Source organism: Onthophagus taurus, chromosome 1, assembly GCF_036711975.1.
Source record: "Onthophagus taurus isolate NC chromosome 1, IU_Otau_3.0, whole genome shotgun sequence".
In the NCBI taxonomy this organism is placed as follows: domain Eukaryota; kingdom Metazoa; phylum Arthropoda; class Insecta; order Coleoptera; family Scarabaeidae; genus Onthophagus; species Onthophagus taurus.
Genome location: NC_091966.1, coordinates 22,758,824 through 22,779,556, shown reverse-complemented (window position 1 = coordinate 22,779,556; position 20,733 = coordinate 22,758,824). Strand labels below are relative to the sequence as shown.

General features: G+C 34.1%; 1 long non-coding RNA gene across 1 annotated transcript in view; it reads right to left on the bottom strand.

The window, feature by feature from the left end:
• Positions 1-497: 497 nt before the first annotated feature.
• The window catches only part of LOC139431692 (uncharacterized), a 44,892-nt gene continuing 24,656 nt past the window's right edge, over positions 498-20,733 (bottom strand). Inside the window, exon 3 of the long non-coding RNA XR_011641753.1 lies at positions 498-1,198. This is a non-coding gene — a long non-coding RNA (uncharacterized lncRNA). The remainder of the gene's footprint in view (positions 1,199-20,733) is intronic.

Below are 20,733 nucleotides of genomic sequence, written 5' to 3'. Positions count from 1 at the left end.
ATGTTTGGTGCGGTGTTATTTGTTCAAGAATTCTTTTCCGTACATTTTTTTTGATACGTTAAACGGAGATCGTTATTTTCACTTTCTACAGAACGAGTTCGATAATATGTTGGATGAATTGCTCCTGCAGACACGTCATTTGCTTAAATGGTTTCAACACGATGGGGCATCACCACTTAATAAGCTAGCGGTACGAAATCATGGAAACTTACGTTTGCAAACGTATCTAACAATTGTTTCCATAGCATACTGTCTGAATAGTTTGCAAATTAAAAGAATAAATGGCTATAATTTATTTATTAATAAAAATATCCATGTCAACTGGTATATTATTAGAATCGTTGAGAAACGGCCTTTTTTATAAAGTCATGGCCAACTATGGTTTCCATTAGAAAAATTACAAGTTTGTGTCATAACTCAAAAATTATTGCTGAAATAAAAAATCAGTTAGACTGCTTTATTAAACATGTAATACCCTACAAATTTTTCCTTTACATGATATAACAAAAAAACGGTTTTTTCGAGATATCTATTTAGCCATGCATTTCATTCAAAAAACAAAAAGCTCATTAATTTGAGTTCATGAAACTGCAATTCTTTCCCTATTTAATCGTCTCTGTATCTCCGCTAGTTTTCGAGATTTCCACACTAAACATGGTAAAAAACTCACCTGTATACATGGTGATTCATTAGCTTTATGACAAACTTTGGCAGATGAAAGGTGATGCGATTCTAAGGAAAAAATGTTATATGAATATGAGTCCGATTCATTTTGAGAGTTACCAGCCTTTAAAAATTTTACACAGTTTAATAGGCAAATGAAAATGTAACATAAAAAATAAGTTTAAAAATTACAAAAATTGTTCGGAATGTCCGCCTTCAGCTTGAATGCACGCCTCATATCGACGAAGTAAAGATTCTATCACACGACGTATGATATTTGGATCATTCCGTATGCTATTAGCTGCATCTTGAATTCTGTCCAGTAGTTGCTGACGGGTAGTAATTTCTACATGGTACACAAGCTGCTTCATGCGTCTCCAGAAATAATAATCCAGCGGATTTAGATCTGGGGATCGTGGTGGCCAGACTACTGGACCTCCATTGCCAATCCATTTGTTTGGAAAATGTTCATGTAACCAAGCGATGACTTCTCTTCCTCGATGTGGTGGTGCAATACACCAAATATCAAGTAGCGCTAGACACAAAAGAAACAATTAAACTTTATTTTCTAATACACATCTACTTATTTATTTATTTGTACAAAAATAACATCGAGTGTAAAACATTCATGCGCTACTAAATTAAAATGTTAGGTAGCTTTTTGATGGGGAAAGAAATGAATTTTTAAGAAAAACAAAATACTGTCGTAAAAAGAATGTTTTTAGGATCTCAATAATAAAAAAAAAATGTTGGCATTCCATTTAAAAAAAAAGTTGACAGTCACAAATTTTAAAGTGTTGGGTCGAAATTGTTTAGACTTTAATATCTAATTTTATATATTTTTCTTAGTAACGTTAAGTAAATTTTGATAACAACTTTTTAAAAATAGTCAAAATCAAAAGTAGTTGTTTACAACAATTTTGATGCAAGTAACTATTGCTAACGTTAATATGATTGATAATACCATATAAAATTAATATCATGAACAGCTCGGAAATGATACATTTTTATTCACAAATTTATTATTAGGCTTTTTGCTTGTTATGATGTAATTGTAACTGGTGAAGTATTATGTAATTGAAATACTTATTTTGGAATGATTTGAAGCAATTTAAAATATTTGAACTAACTTGTAATATTATAAAACAGTTACATTAAATATTTGAGAATTATTAGATAGTAGCAATAGATACTGATTTAATGTAAAAAAGAGATATTTTCTCAGTGGATTGTAAAGAGAAATAGAGTTTGTATGTGCAGTAGTCCATTTACTCGCAGTATTACTAATATAATTGTCGGAATATTTTACGGCTGGCGGTAAATGTATATTCGTGTGTAAGAGTGTAAGGATGTTTAGTATAGGAGCTCGATATTTGCGGCTTCGACCTTAGTAGACGGCTCGTGTTGTTCTGTTTCTTCACGACCGGACGCATACAATGGAGCCGCGTCTTTCCGTCTCTCTTGGCGGCGTTTTGTCTTATTGTGGCACACGAGGCCCCCGATAATAAATACCATTTTTATCATATTGATTTTATAGCCTCTTTATTTTGTCTCGCGCGGCTCGCGTCCGCTCCGGTGACATTTGAATAGCAACAATGGCCAAGGACGCCGTCCTTGAGACACAAAGGTAGCGCGAGGGGGCACGGGTCGCGGTCGGCCCGCGGGCCGCAGAAATGTTAAACAGATAGCGACCAACAAGGCATGTTGCTCGCAATAATTGGTCAATGGCGGGTTGGACCGCGAGGACGGACTGCCTTTAACGGGCACTATTTACGAGCTCGCCATCGCCGGGCATCGGCATTCATAAATTCGGCCATCGAGCCAAAGACCTTTCTTTAAACATCCATGCCCTATGTCCATTTATTGAAGCCTATTCTACTATTTTATTAAAAAAATTCCTCAAGACATCACAGTTTATAAAAAAATAACCAAGTACGTACATACGTATTTACGTAAGTAAATTCTCATTTGGTCTTTTAACGATCATCTGACAGTTGACCTTTAGAGAACGTCCGAATTTTACAAGGATACAACGATATCTTAAACTGGCTTTGGTAGATCGAGGATGGCAATTCGACCCTATGTTATTCTACCCACGCCAATTCGCAATCCTCGGACGGAACAATTATTCTAATGCGATGCTTTAAAATAACTTGGAGGCTTTTTTAAGTCCCGACAGCACGACAAGCTGTAGGGTGATTTATTTCTTTCGAAGTTGTGTCCGGTAATTTTTTCTAACACCGTCTAAAGGAAGCGGTTCGCCCCCGCGCTTCTGCTCTATTAAAGATGCTAATGAATGACATGGCGACCATACAGGATAGGACATGACATTATACAGGGCCCAGCCCTTAGATCTCCGGGTGTTGTAGCCGTAGACACTTTCGTATTTCAAGGTCAGCAATTACCGGATAATACACATAAGATTAATGCTAGAAATTTTAGGTTTCTATTATTATATCTGTTATATTGCAGATCTGAAGATGCCGAAATTGTTGGAGATCTAAACCAGCAGAAAATATTGTAATGGTCGAATTTGTTCCGGAAGATTAGGTATAAACTTAACAAGTTGTTATGACGCCGAACGGATAATTATCGGAGCCGCATGATCACGAAGAGATGTTCCTCGACAATAACACCCAACTACCCGTGACGGACATAAAAAATGCCGTCCGTTCGAAATTTACAACGTGAACGTGTACCGACCTTTCTCGAAGCCTACGTCCTCTTTCCATTCACCTCCTTATTACGTTTTTTAAGTTGGTATCACGCTTACATAAAAACAATCAACTTCTGACAGTCCGCGACTTATAAATCAACTCTATCTTTTCACCATCTCTAAATCGTAATTAGGAGCTTAACGCGCCCGTTCGTTGCTAATTTATATAAATAACACGGTGCTAAATCCACCATGCCGTGTTGTCGACTAATTAATATTAATTAGCAAGCAGAACTTTTAGGCGCGCGAATAATGACGGTTCTATGGCCGATAAATCAAACCGTATTGACAATTATAGAGGAATCTGTTCTCGCCAACTCGGAACACGAGTAAGCTAATTTGCGACGAGCTATAGGCCCTGGAAACGAGCAATTCCTGCGTCATATTGGAATGTCGCAGTTGTGGCTCTCTTCGATTGCGTAATATCGAAGAATGCGACATTGGAAATTATATCGAAGGTATTTCCGACAATGTCAAGTGATGTCTGGATATTTTTAAAATACCTCATATGTACATATTTAAATTTGAAAGCACTTTTTAGTGCAGTAAACATATTTACTTATGGTAAATGTTGCTGATTAATTCTCGATTAACTAAACCTAATCATACAAGTGTTCATTAAGTATGGAATAATATCTCCAAAAGTACTTGTCGGATCAACATGAAATTTGAAATGTGAATTTGGCTAAACAAAATCTTTTGTTAACAAAATTTTCAACTGTTTAGCTGTCAAACTTCTACTTCTATTGTTTCTACTGAATCTAGTTAATAATCTAGTTAAAATAAGTAATAGTATCGCAAGTAACAGAACTAGAAAAAAATATCCGGTTTTTAATAGAAAAATAATAACAACATTACTTATAGACAAACATGGCACAAAAATGTATAACCATTTGTTCTTGCCCTAATTAATGTTGAAAGTACAATCAAAGTTTTTAAAATTGGTGTTCTTTTAGTTTAGTTTATTTTTATTTTTACTAACTTTTTTTTATTAAGTTGAATGCTGTGCGAAGTTTAAAATAACGTAATCGCGCTGGTGTTAATGTTGACAATTTTTCTGCTGTTCAGCTGCTATTTAAACATTACCAACGTTTTCAAAATCAGGACCTGAACACTAAATAAGGTGTTTAAAGTGCCGTTCATAAACTTCCTGATAGAGTAGAACCGTTGGATAAAATTTTCCTCAAGAGAAAATCAAGTGGAGTCCTGTGTGCCCGATCCATCTGCCTAGAAAAACGCCGACCAGTAATTGTTGAACTTCACGACCAAAATGCGGTGGTGCTACATCTTATTGCAGCCAAACAGTGTCACGTACTAGCTGTGGATTATTGTAGTTGGGAAACAGTTCGCTTAGTCTGGATAAAACATTTTCTTGGAGAAGTTGGATGTACAGATCTGCAGTTCTGGATCATTCTGGACAATGATGCCTGCCCAAACATTATTTTTTTGTGGACGTTGGGTGTGTATCTATTCCATCCAATGTGAATTACTATCAGACCAGTATCTGCAATTATGTCGATTCACTTGGCCGGTTAATCAAAATGTAGACTTATCCAAAACATGATGGAGGATAAAAAGTTACCATTTTGATTTAAGAATTGCGACATTTTCTTCGCAGAATTCGAGTCTACGATCAAAATCGACTTCGCTCAGTTCTTGCAGCAATTTAATCTTGTATGGATGAAATTTTGCTTGCTTTAGAATTGTATGTACAGATCCTACACTCATATCGTGATTTAAAGATACTTGACACACGGACGTTTTTGGATTTTCAACAATATCCAGCATAAGGTTTAAAGATCTTTCATCATTTACTACAGTTTTACGTAGCGTTAAAGAGGACACATACTTCGGCATGAGCTCGCCTTCAATTACCATAATCTATCATCATAAGAAGTTCTATTCTTTCTTTTTCACTTAATTTTACCATTTTGATAACTGATATGATGAATGATAAATTTTGACATTTTTAATAATTGATCCGATAAGTACTTTTGGAGATATTAAGCCGGTTCCATACTTAATGAACACCTTGTATAAAATATTTCATAGATTTTAATAAATATAAGTTCTGAATTGTTTTCTCTTTTAATTCAATTGTATAAAATACTTCTTGATCTAATCTTAATTCAACTTGCTCAGGTATATTTTTGGTTTTTTAAAAACAACATCACCATGTATAATAACTTTTTGTTCTTCATTATCTCACAATCTATAACCATTTAACGCATATCCTACAAAGTACATATAACTTTGTCTGCTTCTTTCATCTAATTTCTTTAAGTATCCTACTTTTGCATATGCTTCACATCCAAATATTTGTAATCCAGATAAATCAGGTTTCTTATAGTTCCAGATTTTGTAGGGAGTTTTCGTTATAGCTTCACTTCGGCTTCTATTCAGTATATAACGAGATGTTCTTACTGCTTCTCCCCAGAATGAATTTTTTATTCTAGAGTCAAAAATTAATGATCTAGCTTTAACCATAATTGTTCGATTTAAACGTTCAGCCTTTCCATTTAGTTGTGGTATTATCCATTATAATACCCTTCTTTTTATACCACTCGATGGCTTCTTTATTTAGGTGTTCTTTTCCGTTGACACTTCTTATTTTGGAAACTTGAACGTTTTTACTTGTTTCCATTTCTTCTACATATTCTTTTAAATAAACCAGAGCATCATTTCTATGTTTTAGTAGATACATAACGGTATACTAACTATAATCATCAAGAATGGTCATAAAAAATTTCTTCCGTTTTTAAAATTCTTGTTGTACCTGTTCTCTGATTTTTAAACGGTAATCTCGTCTGTGTAGCTTTCAGACACACCTCACAAAATGTTTCACTTATCAAATCCTTATTGCTTATGTTTATTTCTGTAACCATGTTCTCGTTGATTAATTTCATTAAACTGTTAATATTAATGTGTCCCATTTTCTGGTGCCACTCTTTTAATTTTATCAGGGGTTGAGTTGTTAGTAAACTTTATATATTTTCTCCTGCACTATTTATTATTTATCATTTATTATTATTATAACATTCATTTATATTAACCCTGTTGATAAAGTTAGCCCTCTAGATTTATTTTCAGTACTAGTTTGGATATACCTAATGTGGGCTAAAAGTTAACTATTGTTAGTATTAGAAGTCAATCAGTTAAAGTATTGCCTTAATTATTCAAATGATACCCTCAATAGGTATTTTTAATTCGATTAATAACGGGCATTTTCAGGTGAACACCATCTGAACGCCTTTTGGCCTTCAAAATGCATCACAAACGTTTCAAAGGTTCATCAATGAAGTGCTTTCAAGCCTAACCTTCATTTTTGTGTATTTAGACGATATCCTTGTAGCAAGTCGAAATGAAGAAGTACACATACTACATTTAAAACATCTATTTCATAAATTAAGTTCCTACAATATCAATAGCAAACCCAAAAAATGCGCAAAATGGACTTTCTTAGTCATCATATTTCAGCCGATGGTATTCAACTATCCCAATCAAGAATCACAGCGATAACACATTTTCCAAAACCAACGGCTCTAAAAGAGTTAGAAAGAGTTTTGGGAATGTTAAACTTCTACCACAGATTCTTACCTAACATTTCAAATACCTTATACACATTAAACTAAAATTAGAACTAAAACTAGAACTAACACTAGTAACTTTCCGGTTTTGCCGTGCGTCGTGCGCCGTGCGTCTTTTAATAAAAGTTTAAAACCTTTTACGCACTACAAAAATAACATCGATTGTAAAACATTCATGCGCTACTAGATTAAAATGTTAGGTTGATTTTTGATGGGGAAAGAAATGAATTTTTAAGAAAAACAAAAATTACTGTCGTAAAAAGAATGTTTTTAGGATCTCAATAATAAAAAAAAATTTTGGCATTCCTTTAAAAAAAAAAGTTGACAGTCGCCATTTTGAAATAATTCGTCCAATTGAAAATCTGGTATCACCATCGTGTAGAGAATGTCCTAAAACATATTATTGCCAAATATTTTGAAAGTAGTACCCATAGTGTGGCTAAAGGCGCTTACTCTGAATCAGGCTGTACACACTTTCAAAATCACTTCACTATCAAAAACAAAAAAACGATGTCATCAACTTCTTGGACACGACAACACTTTTTCTTCAGCCAAAGATCTTCTGTCAAAATCCATCTTTCTAGGACATCCCTCTTCACATGCTACCCTATCACTCAACTGTCGTCATCAGTCAACTGATGCATCTAACACAGGTATGGGAGTTGTTTTAACACAAACCATCAATGGAAAATCTCAACCGTTACCATTCTTTTCCAAAGAAATTACTTCATGCTAAATCAAATATTCAACTTTTGATAGAGGACTATTAGCAATCTACTCTGTCATCAAAATTTTCAAACATTCCTTACATGGAAATCAATTTACAGTATATACAGATCACAAACCCATTGACACAATTTTTTTCGTCCACACACAAAACTCCTCGTCAAACCCGATATCTAAGGACACTCAACCCGACATCATCTTATCCAGAAATGAATTTAGCCAATAAGTAACTGGTTTGTTTTTTGACTTTATTATCATCATCTCTGTTTTATTGTACAACCGGGATTATAATTCATTACTAATGTAGTAATAGTATGAAAATGTACCTGTTTGTATAGATGACTGCATAAAATGAATTACATTAAACAACTTTATCGTAACAAACCAGTCATTCCAAAACTGTAACATTTATAATCCTAATATTTATATCTACGTAAAGTTTATACGAGATCCTACTGTTAAATAATATTTCAGTTTAAATGCCAATAATAATGTAAGTTAATTATTTGCAAAAATAGCAAAGATATCAACTTTATTCATTTTGAACGTAACAAAATAATTCCAAATAACTAAAAACAATAATTTTTATTACCATTCGAAACACGTTTTATTAAATTCCCGTCATATTCGCTTGCTGCAATTTGTTGTATAAGAGGTTTTTCTCATGAAATGACGTGGCCTAATACGTTAAAAGACTTCTTCAACATCGGCGGCAATAAGCAAATTATTAACTGTTTTAAAATTGTCATTATCGAAGAGAGAAAATATATCTTTATTCGGCTATGGACCTACATTTGTATATAGGTCTTTCCGCCGTAGAACATTATTACAAGCTACATACATATTTATAATTTTTATATACATAAGGCATTATTTTTCATTATAAGTCACTATGTTTTTCTAATAGTGTAGTCATCTGTCCGGGATTTTTGTCGTTGTTTCTAGATAAGCACATATATAATTCAATAAATGTCTGTTCAATGTTCTGTTGATAAATTTTTGTCGTAGCAGTTCGTGTCTTTCTATTATTGGTGTGATGTTTGTCCGTTCGTATAGCTTTTTAGTTTGAAGGTTGTGTAGTGGGTTATTCGGATGGCGCATCTTTATTATTGAAGATGCTTAAGGATAAGCATCTTCTTTCCGCTTTATTAATAATTTCAAGTGTTTGTTTCTGTGTACTGGTAGTTAGGACATGTCCATAATCCATCAAAGGTCTCACTATTGCTTTGTAGATGTGTACAGCCATTAAAGAGGACTCCTCTTTAATGTTGTGGTAAGGTAGTAAGAGCTGGAATTTGGAAGGGTTGGGTTGTTCACAGTTCACAGTCTCCATTTGAATAGTCAGGCAAGTGTCTCGTTGTAGAATGTTTGCATTTCTTTTGTTGTGTCAATTAGGGTTTTTGCGTGGGTGACTAATGTCGTGTCGTCCGTATATTGTAGGGATATATCGATTTGGGTCGAATAGGTAATGGTTTTGAGAAAAAATGTCGAAACAGTAAATATTGTATAGTGTCGGTGATAGAGGAGAGCCTTAAGGAACGCCTTGTAAAGGACAAAACCTTTCATTTTGTAAGTGTGCTGTCTCGATGATGTTGAATACGATTGAAACAGGAAGGGAGGTAGAGTTTTGCGGTTTGAATGCGAATTGGTATGTAGGGATTTTTGAATCAACGATGTTTAGGATTCTTGCGTTGATTTGAGTGGTCGGTATTAGATTTGGATAAATCTGAAATTTTGGCAATCTGGAACCATCATTATTGTAATGATGGTTCCACGCGGAAGGGAATATTTGTGCCTGTAGGTAGTAATTAAAGAGTCTACGTATACAGTTATGAATCTCTGGATCTAGTTTTCTTAGAGTAAGTTTTGTTATCAGGTCATGCCCTGGTGCGGTGTTTTTTCCTTTATGAATATGTATATTGTATTCATCTTCGCTAATATCTGGGATAGACTTATTGTGTATTGGTGCTGTTAGATACCCTGCGTACCAGTTATCGATAAAATTCTGGTGGTCTTTGTCGAACCGTGAGTTTTCTCTCGGTGTGAATGCGTCTAGAAAATGTTTTGCCATAGAGTTGCATTTCTGTACGTCAGATACCCACTCGGTATTGTTGTACATTACTGTTGGGATCGACCAGGATCTCTTGTATTTGGTGATTTTTTTAATCTTGTTCCAGTATGAGCGCCCGTTGTCTTCCTTGATTTCTGAACACACTTTCTGATCAAACATTGGTTAGTTTGGTATACTTTTACTTCTTTATGTATTTGCTTATTGAGTCGGTTAAATTCTATTTACAAATTTATGTCCTCTTAGCATGTATTAGATTCAATATATCTTTGGAAAGTTTGTAAACGAAATGGTTATATGTTACTGTTGGAGAGTGTTTCATGATGTGTTTCTGTGTGAATTGTTGCTGAAGCTTATTAATGGTTTCACCGTTAATTGGTGTCGCTGTGTTATTTGTGACAAACATCATCAAGTCATTATTCACTCTTTCAATGTTTGTCTTCTTTAGGTCGTATTTAGTTTTATTTTTAGGTTGATCTGGAATTATGTTTGTTTGCGGGATATGCTGAGATGATCTGAGCATAGGTCTCCCGTCTTGAGGTCTTCGTTCTTGAAGGTAAATTTAAAATGTAGGCATTCATTAAAGGGATTATTGACGGATGGCGAGTTGTCTTTAACAATTTTTATGGACGGATTGGCTAGTACCAGTGATCTACCTCTAGTTTTATCTGTTTTGTGTCCATTCTTTTGTATTACGTGCCAGTCTTGATATTCTATTTTTTGATAAGATTTTGTTTTCGTCTCCACAAATAACGCCAAATCTATATCTTGTTGTTGGATGTAATTGAAAATTAATATTTTCTTGTTATTAAGGCTGCAAATGTTGCTATATACTATGTTTATGTGCTGTTTCGATTTTTTGTAGTCAGTCGCGACAAATGGTCTCATATGTGTCATACTTGTTAGGTGTGGTTGCTGCAGGTATCCTAAGGTTGGTTGCTGTATATAATCTGGTTCGGTTATAATGTCGAGTTCATCGGAATTTTGGTCGGGATCGGTTGTATCCGTGATATCCATAGGGATGCAGCCCTGAGATCCACTGTGTGAAGCTGTTGCTAAAAGTGCTTCTGGATATAGGCGGTCCAACATGATGAGGTATGCTCTGTTTCCAGATATGTTTACAAACGTGTCAATTTGGAATTGTTGACGATTTATGTTTTTAGCTTTATTTAATTGATGTATAAACGTGTCAATTATGTAGTCATGAATGGCCACAGATTTATGTATTTTTGAATTTTAGAGTAGGCCTTTGATGAGTGTCAATGGACGTTTTTTACATTTGAAAGACCAGGCTTGGTGATCAGGTTCTCCACAGGCTTTGCAGGTTTCTGGTAGAGACGTATTACATTTTGAGGTTTGGTGGTGTTGTTTACATTTACCGCAAATTATCTTGAATCTACGATCTTCGCTTTGTGTAAACTCTAAGCATTTACTACAAGATATATGTGCTGGTGGTGGTGCATCGCTTTCAATGACAAAATAGTAGTTGTGTAGGTAATATAAGCTGTTTTTGATTAATTTTTGGTACGAATCAACGTGGCTGGTAATGATTCTTATCTTGCGTGTTGGTTTGTTTGTTGCCCTTGAGATAATTCGTTTGCAATACCGATGAGCCATACTTTCGTCTTTTAGGAATGTACTTACCTCTTCTTCTTTGATATCCAATACCACATTGCATATAATTGCAGAGTAAGAGATGACTGGAATTTTAGTATGTTTTTGTGGATTTGGTCCAATTTCTGTGTAGTTTTGGATCGTTCCATCGCTTTTCAATACTTCTAAAGTTTTTGTATTGTTTGCTTATTTTCCTTGCTTTTGAGAATGAATCCATTTCTTGAAGTAATGATTACATCGTTGTTTTGTATTTGGTTTTCCTTTTGTATTTTACTCCATTCCGTGGATAGTTGACTTAGTGTGAGTAGTGTGTTTTTTGGAAATATTTCAAATGCCGTATTTAAGATTTTGTTTATTTGTTATTTTTTGTCTTGGTGTGTATGTGTGTTGCGTTTGATGTTTGTGTTTGGTTGGTTATTTGGTATATTTGTAAAGAGTGTTTTGGAAGTAGCGGTTTTGGTAGTACACTTAGTTGCAGTTAATTGTGCAGAGCGACCATCAGAGGGTTCCGTATCAGGCTGCGGTGGCATTGGCTTTAAAAATTGTAGTTTCTGTTTGGACGAGTTTCTGTTGTCCGCTTTTTTGCGAGACTGGGCTGGTTAGAAGGATCATTGCGTTTTGGGCGACCACGTTTTCGCGACTGTTGTGATGTCGCGAACGAAACGGAACTATCCGTTTCGCTCATTTTACACTTTGATACTTAAGTTTTCACTTGATATTAATTTTAATGTCTTCAAATTGTTTTTGCTTTTATAAAACAACTATTTATATCGGACCAGGTTACACACGTGCGTATCGTACGGAGAACTTGTTTCGGGTGTCATTCTCGGATTTTACGAATAGCGTTTCAGCAGAATATTAAGGAATCATTATTTTATTGAAAAACTTTGCGTTTTTATAATGAATATTTTGTTGTACCAGTTGATTTTAATTTAATAAAAACTTTAGAAAACTGGATAGGGCAATGGTTACAAGATTTTTAATATTTGTTCTAAGATTTACCACTTACTATTGCCGTAAAGTTTGAGCCATGCTGTATATTTAAAATAGATTAAAAATGTTATAAAGAACGAATGGTTTGAACCATTTTTCTATATTATAATTTTTATTTGGCTCAAGAAAAACTCGTAAAATCTGTCAAAATTCTTATTTATGTATCGCTCATATAACCCCCGCGGATTCAATTACTATACTCTGTAACGGTCAAAAAATATCGCGTCTGCAATAATAAGGTTGGAAGCTTTATTTATTTAAATTTATTCAAGCGATCCGAGGAAAGTGCCGGGTCCCCAGTGCGACAATAAACAATGTCCCTTGTTTGGTCGGACCATAGTGAATTATTCTCGGCTAATTTACGTTCCTGCACCACCCCGTGAAGATAAACACGGTTTTCCGAAGAGAGCTTGTGGAAGAAGAACTGGCCAGAAATCCTTGAAGAAAAACGCCTTCGGGTTTTGCTTTGTATTTCAATTCAACTCTAAGCGTCACAGTTAGACTGAGAAGACTTGGAAGCAAAAATGGTCTGCGGAGGTCGTGGAGGCGATAAATCCGACGATAAAATTCGCAGCCTTCTAGCGAGGATTTAAAGTGCGATAATTTATTGGTAAACAGGATCGTGAACCCTCACGCGCCCAATTTAAATTCTTGCAGGACGCGCTCAACTAATATAATTGGACACCTGTCTAGGATCAATATTATTTTCAGCATCCACTAGCGATACGATTGCCCTGAGGGGAAATTAAATACACGAGTGAAACCGCAGTAAAAACCATTTTTGGACCGAAACAAAATTCCAACGTTTCAACTTCCACATTTATCAGTAAATTTGCTTTATTTTTTTAAAGATACCGGCTATTCCTTTTTTTCATTGCATTAATAACGCTGAATAAAAAAATTTAACAGTTACAAATATTATTATATTAAGAGACTGAGTCCACAATGTACACTTATAAAATTTTTATTAAAAAAATATTTAACAACACATTGTCTCATTATACCGTATTCAAAAATGTGACAATCGTCTTGGAAGTATATTTGAATCATTATAATAATAAAATTATTAATGTAGGTATTTGAGATCATATTAAACGAAATCATCGATCGGTATTTATTCTTTTGTCCCATTTATAGGCGATTATCTTCATAATAAGCTTCTAGGAGCTTTCATGCTCCCTCGATTCCGTTTACGACGCGTGTGGTCCACGTCGTTGTCGTTTGTGATGCTTAGATCGTCATTGTAAAGTGAAGGCTGGCATCAGCGCAAACCGACTGAATGGTCTAGTAGTTCAATTCGCAATTCCAATAGCGTAATACCGTCGGATCATACATACTTTTAATAAAAATTATATTGAATAACGACAAAGATAATAATCTTCGTAAGTTCGTACCCGTTTTATCGTTTCGTGGAATTGTGCAAAACTAACTCCGACCGCCCGAAATGGTATAATACAATATAATGGTCGTGAAAAAATTTGCGACGGTTTCTGTATATAAGGTAAAATCGAGGAACGAGTACCGTCTAACGGTCACGACGAAGGTACGCCGTTTAGGCAGTGTTACAGTTTACCCACGACTCTGACCTTTACTACGGTGTTCTTCGACTGATGTGCAGAGAATGCTCTGGCAATCGGGAAATTATTGCGATCAATTAGCTTTGTCCACCGGTCTGGGAAACATTCAGCTTTCTATCGGAAAACATGAACTTAAAATCGACATACTCATTCTTTAACAGAAGTATACATGACTTTCCTATAGTTATTTTAATTCCTAGTATCAAAGTTTATTTAACTCAGTTAGGATACTCACTTAGGATACTTTTATGATCAGAATTAAAACGAAATGAATTGCCTCTTATTATAGACATAATTATTATACAGAATGTCCAGAAACTCAACGTCAAGCGTTTCCGTACGTCATATCTTTAGGTACTACGGTCAGAAATGTTCGCAATTTAATAGTGATTTTTTTAATAATGTATTCCTTATGAACCATGCTACTATAGAAGTTACAAATCAAACAACAAAAGTCGTTAGTTTTGCAAAAAGAAAATTACTTTGATTGAGTTAATTGTTGTTTATTGTTGAAAGAATTTATGTCTATTAAGTTTGACATACGATTTCTAAAAAAAGGAGTAGTACAACACCCTTGGCAAGTTATTTTAAAAAATGGCTTATTTAGTCAAGATTCCAAAATGGTGTAACACTTGCCATTTTTCTTTTCCTAAAACATATTATTGCCTGTTTTTCTGCAAAAAAAACGCGTTATTTAATGAATTCATACTTTTGTATGTTATTTGTATTTCCTCCAAAATAATTTAACAACTTTGTTAGAAGATGTGCCACTCAGTATCTAAAGAGATATGTGGTTTCTACAAGATGATGCTTGTCCTGTACGGGATTGCAGGAAATCCAGAAAGATGGATTGGGCTCGATTACGTGACCTCCTCATTCTCTGGGCCCAAATCCCCTTGATTTTTTCTATTAAGATTGCATAACAGTGTATTAAAAACCAATTGAAAATCTTGACGTAGTGCGCTACAATATTTATACAGCAGCAGAAGAAATAATTGCGAAGACATTTGCACAACTAGTAAACAGATCTTTTCTGAGACGATGCAGAGCTTGTATTAGTGCCGACGGCAAACAATTTGAGTATTTGCTTTAGTTTTAAGAAAATAATGCAATAAAATTAATAATAAACAAATTAATAATTCCTTTTGTTTAATTTTGTCTTTAGGTCAACCTTATTCGAAACAGTCCTTTTGCAAGACATAAGGGCAACCATCTTGTTGTACATCTTCTAACAATTTTACGAGGAAATAAAGAGTAAATACAAACAGCATACGAAAGTATGAATTTTTTAAATAACAATATTTTTTATGAAAAGAAAAATAGCAAGTGTTGTACTATTTTAGAAACTTGACTAAACAGGCCATTTTTTAAAATAACTTGCCAGAGGTGTTGTAGGTACTACTCCTTTTTTTAGAAATCGTGTGTCAAACTTAATAGACATAAATTCTTTCAACCTTAACTCAATCATAATGTAAATAAAAATCTTAAATACGATGAAAATGTTTGATTTTATTTATATATCGGTGCTAGAAATTGTTTCGAAAACCGACAGTTTCCTTCTTCAGGCACGACTAAAGGAGTATACGAAAAAAGAAAGAGAAATGTTAAGCTATCTTTTAACAAAAGAAATGTGTGAAAAATATAAACTATACCGTCTGCAAATCTCAGATTTAGCCATATTTCCGTGGACTAAAAACATTATTATTAGAAAAACCCGTTACGTATTCAAAGGACGTCACTCACTTAGCGTTCTCAATGTAAAAATTTCCTTAAAAATTCCAATTACTTTAAAGAAACAAAAAGTCAAGGAAAAACAATCCTACTATGTGTCGTAAAAATTAAAATTAAAAAGAACTTGGGTCAATCTAAACAATTGTACGGTATTGGAAATTGTTTAGGACTGGACTGGAGAAGGATGAGAGAGTAAAGAAACATTTTCGTGGTGGAACATGCGCAAGCGTATCAGCGGACAGGGTTGGATTATAAAATCTTACAAACGTCAAAAATTGTTGACATCACGAAAATCACATATAGAACATTTCACCTATTAAATTCAGGATTGGATTAACCAGTAGCTCAGGGCCCTGCACCTCCAGGTCCGGTTCTGGTTTGATATTGCATAGGCATATAACAGGGGTGGGCAAGCTCCTTGATAGCCCGAGCAATTTTTCTAAATTTGAAATTTTTCGCGAGCTGCAATTAAGAACAGCCTGATTCAGAGTAAGCGCCTTATTTTTTTAGCCACCTATGGATACTACTTTCAAAATATTTGGCAGTAATATATTTTAGGAGATTCTCTACACGATGGTGATATTATATTTTCAATTGAACGTCAATTTTTTTTTTATTTTTGAGATCCTAAAAACATTCTTTTTACGATAGTATTTTGCTTTTCTTAAAAATTCATTTCTTTCCCCATCAAAAAGCAACTAACATTTTAATCTAATAGCGTATGAATGTTTTACACTCGATGTTATTTTTGTCCAAATAAATAAGTATATGTTTATTACAAAATAAAGTTTAATTGTTTCTTTTGTGTCTAGCGCGAAGAGCCGTATGTGGCTCGCGAGCCGCAGTTTGGCCACCGGTGACATATAATATAAGTAATACTTAATGGTAATATTAGACTTTTTTTGGGGTCCAAAAATATAGAGCGCCTCGGGCCCACAAAAGGTGTGATCCGGGCCTGATTAAATTTATTTCAATCTTAATAAATGTCTAAAAGTATGGTTAAAATCTCTGTCCATTGTTTTACCTAGATGGATAAAGTATTCATCGTATATGTCTAGCTCCTTGGACTTTTTTATGTTTTTAAGGAGTTTAACATTTTCAGTACTTGATTTGTGTTTTTCTGAATCTAGATGTTTAAAGAATGCCGAATTGTGTTTCGTGAGGTGTTCTTTTACTCTAGTTTGCAAGTTACAATCTGTTTGACCTATATAAAATTTAGGGCAGTTTTGACATTCAAGTCTGTAGACACCACTTACAAGGGAAGTATCAGAACTGTCCCTAACCGATTTTGTTGAAATTTGGTACAGCGATAGTATGGCCAAAAATAAGGTTTACGTATTTTTTTATACGTGCTAATAAAGCCCCTGGGGTGAGTTATAAGGGTTGGAAATCGGGGCGAAATATATATATTCGCTTATAGGCTGAAAACGAAAATAGCTCTCGAAATGTGGTAAATGTAAACTGATATTCATTTTCATACAGCTTTCCATTGATATATCACACATATATCTGAGGGCTTCAGGGGATAAACAACCCTTATTTTTTTGGAATATTTTAAAAGCTACCCTGTCGATTTTGGTGATAATATTATGTGTCCTTATAGTACGTTTAAAAATATTAATGACGTGTTTTTTCTTATTTGCCTCTGACCATCCCCTACAATGTTATGGGGTATGATATATAACCCCTTTCCTTAAGAATAATGTGATAAACTGTTACACTGTTGAACAATATTTTGAAAAAAAGCATAAATTAGATGTAAATTAAGATTTACGTAGTAAAATAATCGCTATACGACATTTAGGGGTGGCTGGGGTTAACTACCCTAACCACCCCAAAAATTAATTTTTTTTGTGAAAAGATCGATTTTGGTGCAATTTACGACGATGATTTTTTTATACGTTAGGTAGTACTTTTGAAAGAACTTACAAGGGTTAGAAGTTTGGGGTAGAAAATACATTTTCGCTAATAATTTTCATAATCCTACAGAAAACGTTTTTTATCCTTACTCTATTTAAATAACACAAAAGTTAGTGTAGTTATATAAATATTTATTAATAATGAGTTTAAAAGTAACTGGCAAAGAAGTGGTTGACTATTACAAATTATATTCTACATTATTAATTTAAATTCTTTCTTTTTACTTTTTTTATTCAATGTATTGTTGGCATAATGAAAATCATGGAAAAAATGTTTTAAACACAACGATTGTTTACACCATGCATAAGTTATAACAGCTATTTCTCCACAGATATCGCACGTAGGTTTTTCATTGGAAAAGCAAACCTCCACGAAATTTTCAAACTGTTCTGGTCTCTCCTCTATATATCCAGACGCAAGCAACGCGGATTTAAAAACATTAATAAATCGTGGGGAAGACAACTGGTTATGCGTTAGGAATTGCAATTTTAAAATATTATCTCGCTGATGCAAATTGACATCGTACTGGTAGAGAATAACTTGATCAGAAAATCTTCTAATGAAATTATTCCATATTCTAAAACCAAATACATCCAGGGGTTGAATTTGACCTGTTGTCCTTCAGGTATAGACAAATATTTAAACTTAACATCCGATGGAGTTACTTTACTAATAATTTCAAGGCAGTGGCCACACCAAGAATCCAGGGTCCGGTGTTTGGGAAATAGACATTTTGTAGCCAATTTTTCATAAGAGTAGAAGTCAGTTTACCAAACTTTGATGCCAAAACGAATATGTTATCTGGTTTGATCATTGTATTTATTACCCTCGGTCCAAACGTACCAGAGGATTCTAACAATGTAGAATACAATTTATGATATTTAACCATTTTTTTTCAGTTGCTTTTTAACTCATTATTAATAAATATTTATATAATTATCCTAACTTTTGTGTTATTTAAAGAGAATAAGGATAAAAAAGCTTTTTCTGTAGGAGTATGAAAGTTAGCGAAAATATATTTTCTACCCCAAACTTCTAGCCCTTGTAAGCTCTTACAATAGTACTATCGTATAAAAAAATCAGCGTGGTAAATTGCTCCAAAATCGACAAACAATTTTCGCAAAAAAAATTTATTTGGGGTGGTTAGGGTAGTTAACCCCCGCCACCCCTTAATGTCGTATAGGGTTTATTTTATTGCGTAAATCTTAATTTACATCTAATTAATGGTTTTCTTCAAAATATTGTTCAAAAGTATAACTATTTATCACATTATTCTTAAGGAAAGGGGTTATCTATCATACCCCGTAACATGGCAGGGGATGGTCAGAGACAAATAAGAAAAAACACGTCATTAATATTTTTAAACGTACTATAAGGATACATTATATCGCCAAAATCGACAGGGTAGTTTTTAAAATATTCCAAAAAACTAGGGGTAGTTTACCCCCTGAAGCCCTCAGATATTTGTGTGATATATCAATAGAAAGCTCATTGAAAATGGATATAAGTTTACATTTACCACATTTCAATAGCTATTTTCGTTTTCAGCCTATAAGCGAATATATATATTTCGCCCCGATTTCCAACCCTTATAACTCGCCCCAGGGGCTTTATTAGCATGTATAAAAAATACGTAAACCTTATTTTTGGCCATACTATCGCTGTACCAAATTCCAACAAAATCGGTGAGGGACAGTTCTGATACTTCCCTTGTTAGTTCAGTATGAGGGAATTTGTGTTTATTATTGGTAATAATTTGACAAAGTTTCAGACCCGTAGAGAAAATTGGCGTGAGATTATGTTTTAATAGATTTTTACGAAGTGTAAATTGCAGATTGTGCTGAAACATCTAAATAATACCTAAATAAAACCTTGTCGTCAAATAACTTTATAACCTATTTGTCAAGTTTGACGTACAATTTCATAGCCGACTACTTAATTTTCGTTTAATTTAAGTAACATTACGAAAAACGTGTCTTTTCGAAAAAAATCTAGGCATAAATTGAACGGGGGTGGTTACGCCTAGTAGTTTAGAAGGGTAGATTGAAAGTACAAATAGGGTCACAACGTGCTCTATTATGAGTTAAACATATTCCCCAAATTTCATATTCCTAGCGTTTATGGTTTATGAGAAAAAAAAATTAAACCAAAATTTTCCGCCATTTTTGAAGGGGTTGGGTTGGGTTGGGTTGCTCCTTAGGGGAGCCGAAGTCGCCCATTGTTCATATATCAAAGTACACTTAAAATTCACTAAAGACCCCTTGAAGTTTGTTCAGTCATTCAGATACACCTGTATAAATAAATACAAACATTGTCATCGTATTTAAGATTTTTATTTACATTATGAAACTTACGATGAACCTGGATTCTACCATTGCTAAATTAACTCAATCAAACTAATATTTTTATTTGCAAAACTAACTACTTTTGTTGTTTGATTTGTGACTTCTATGCCTTCTATGCATTGTTCATAAGGAATACATTATTAAAAAAATCACTATTAAACTGCGAATATTTCTGACCCTAGTACCTAAAGATATGATGTACGGGAACAATTTTTAATTTTTAAATGACATGGAATTTTTTTCTTATTAGCCCGGTACCCGCTTGACGTTGATTTTCGGGACATCTTGTATAGAAAATAAATTTCCGCAGTTAAACATGCACACAAATTCGGACAGCAATCCACTTCGTAGCGTTCAATCTACGTAGCTTTATATGTATACCAAGCACGTTAAAATCTAAGAGAACTGCTACATCTCGGGAACATGCATACAGCTCGAAGGCCCGTTTGTAACGTCAACGCTGAATAACAATTAAAACTAGAACTAACACAAGACCTAGAACTAGAATCATTCGGGTTTAGCCGTCTTGAGAGACGTGAGGCTAAATCCGAATGTTTCTAGATCTAGGTCTTGTGTTAGTTCTAGTTTTGCACTAGCACTTTCAATTGAGTGAGCTAACACAAGACCTAGAACTAGAGTCATTCGGGTTTAGCCGTCTTAAGTGACGTGCGGCTAAATCTGAATGTTTCTAGGTCTAGTGTTAGTTCTAGTTTTGCACTAGCACTATCACTTGAACTAACACAAGACCTGGAACTAGAATCATTCGGGTATAGCCGTCTAGAGAGACGTGCGG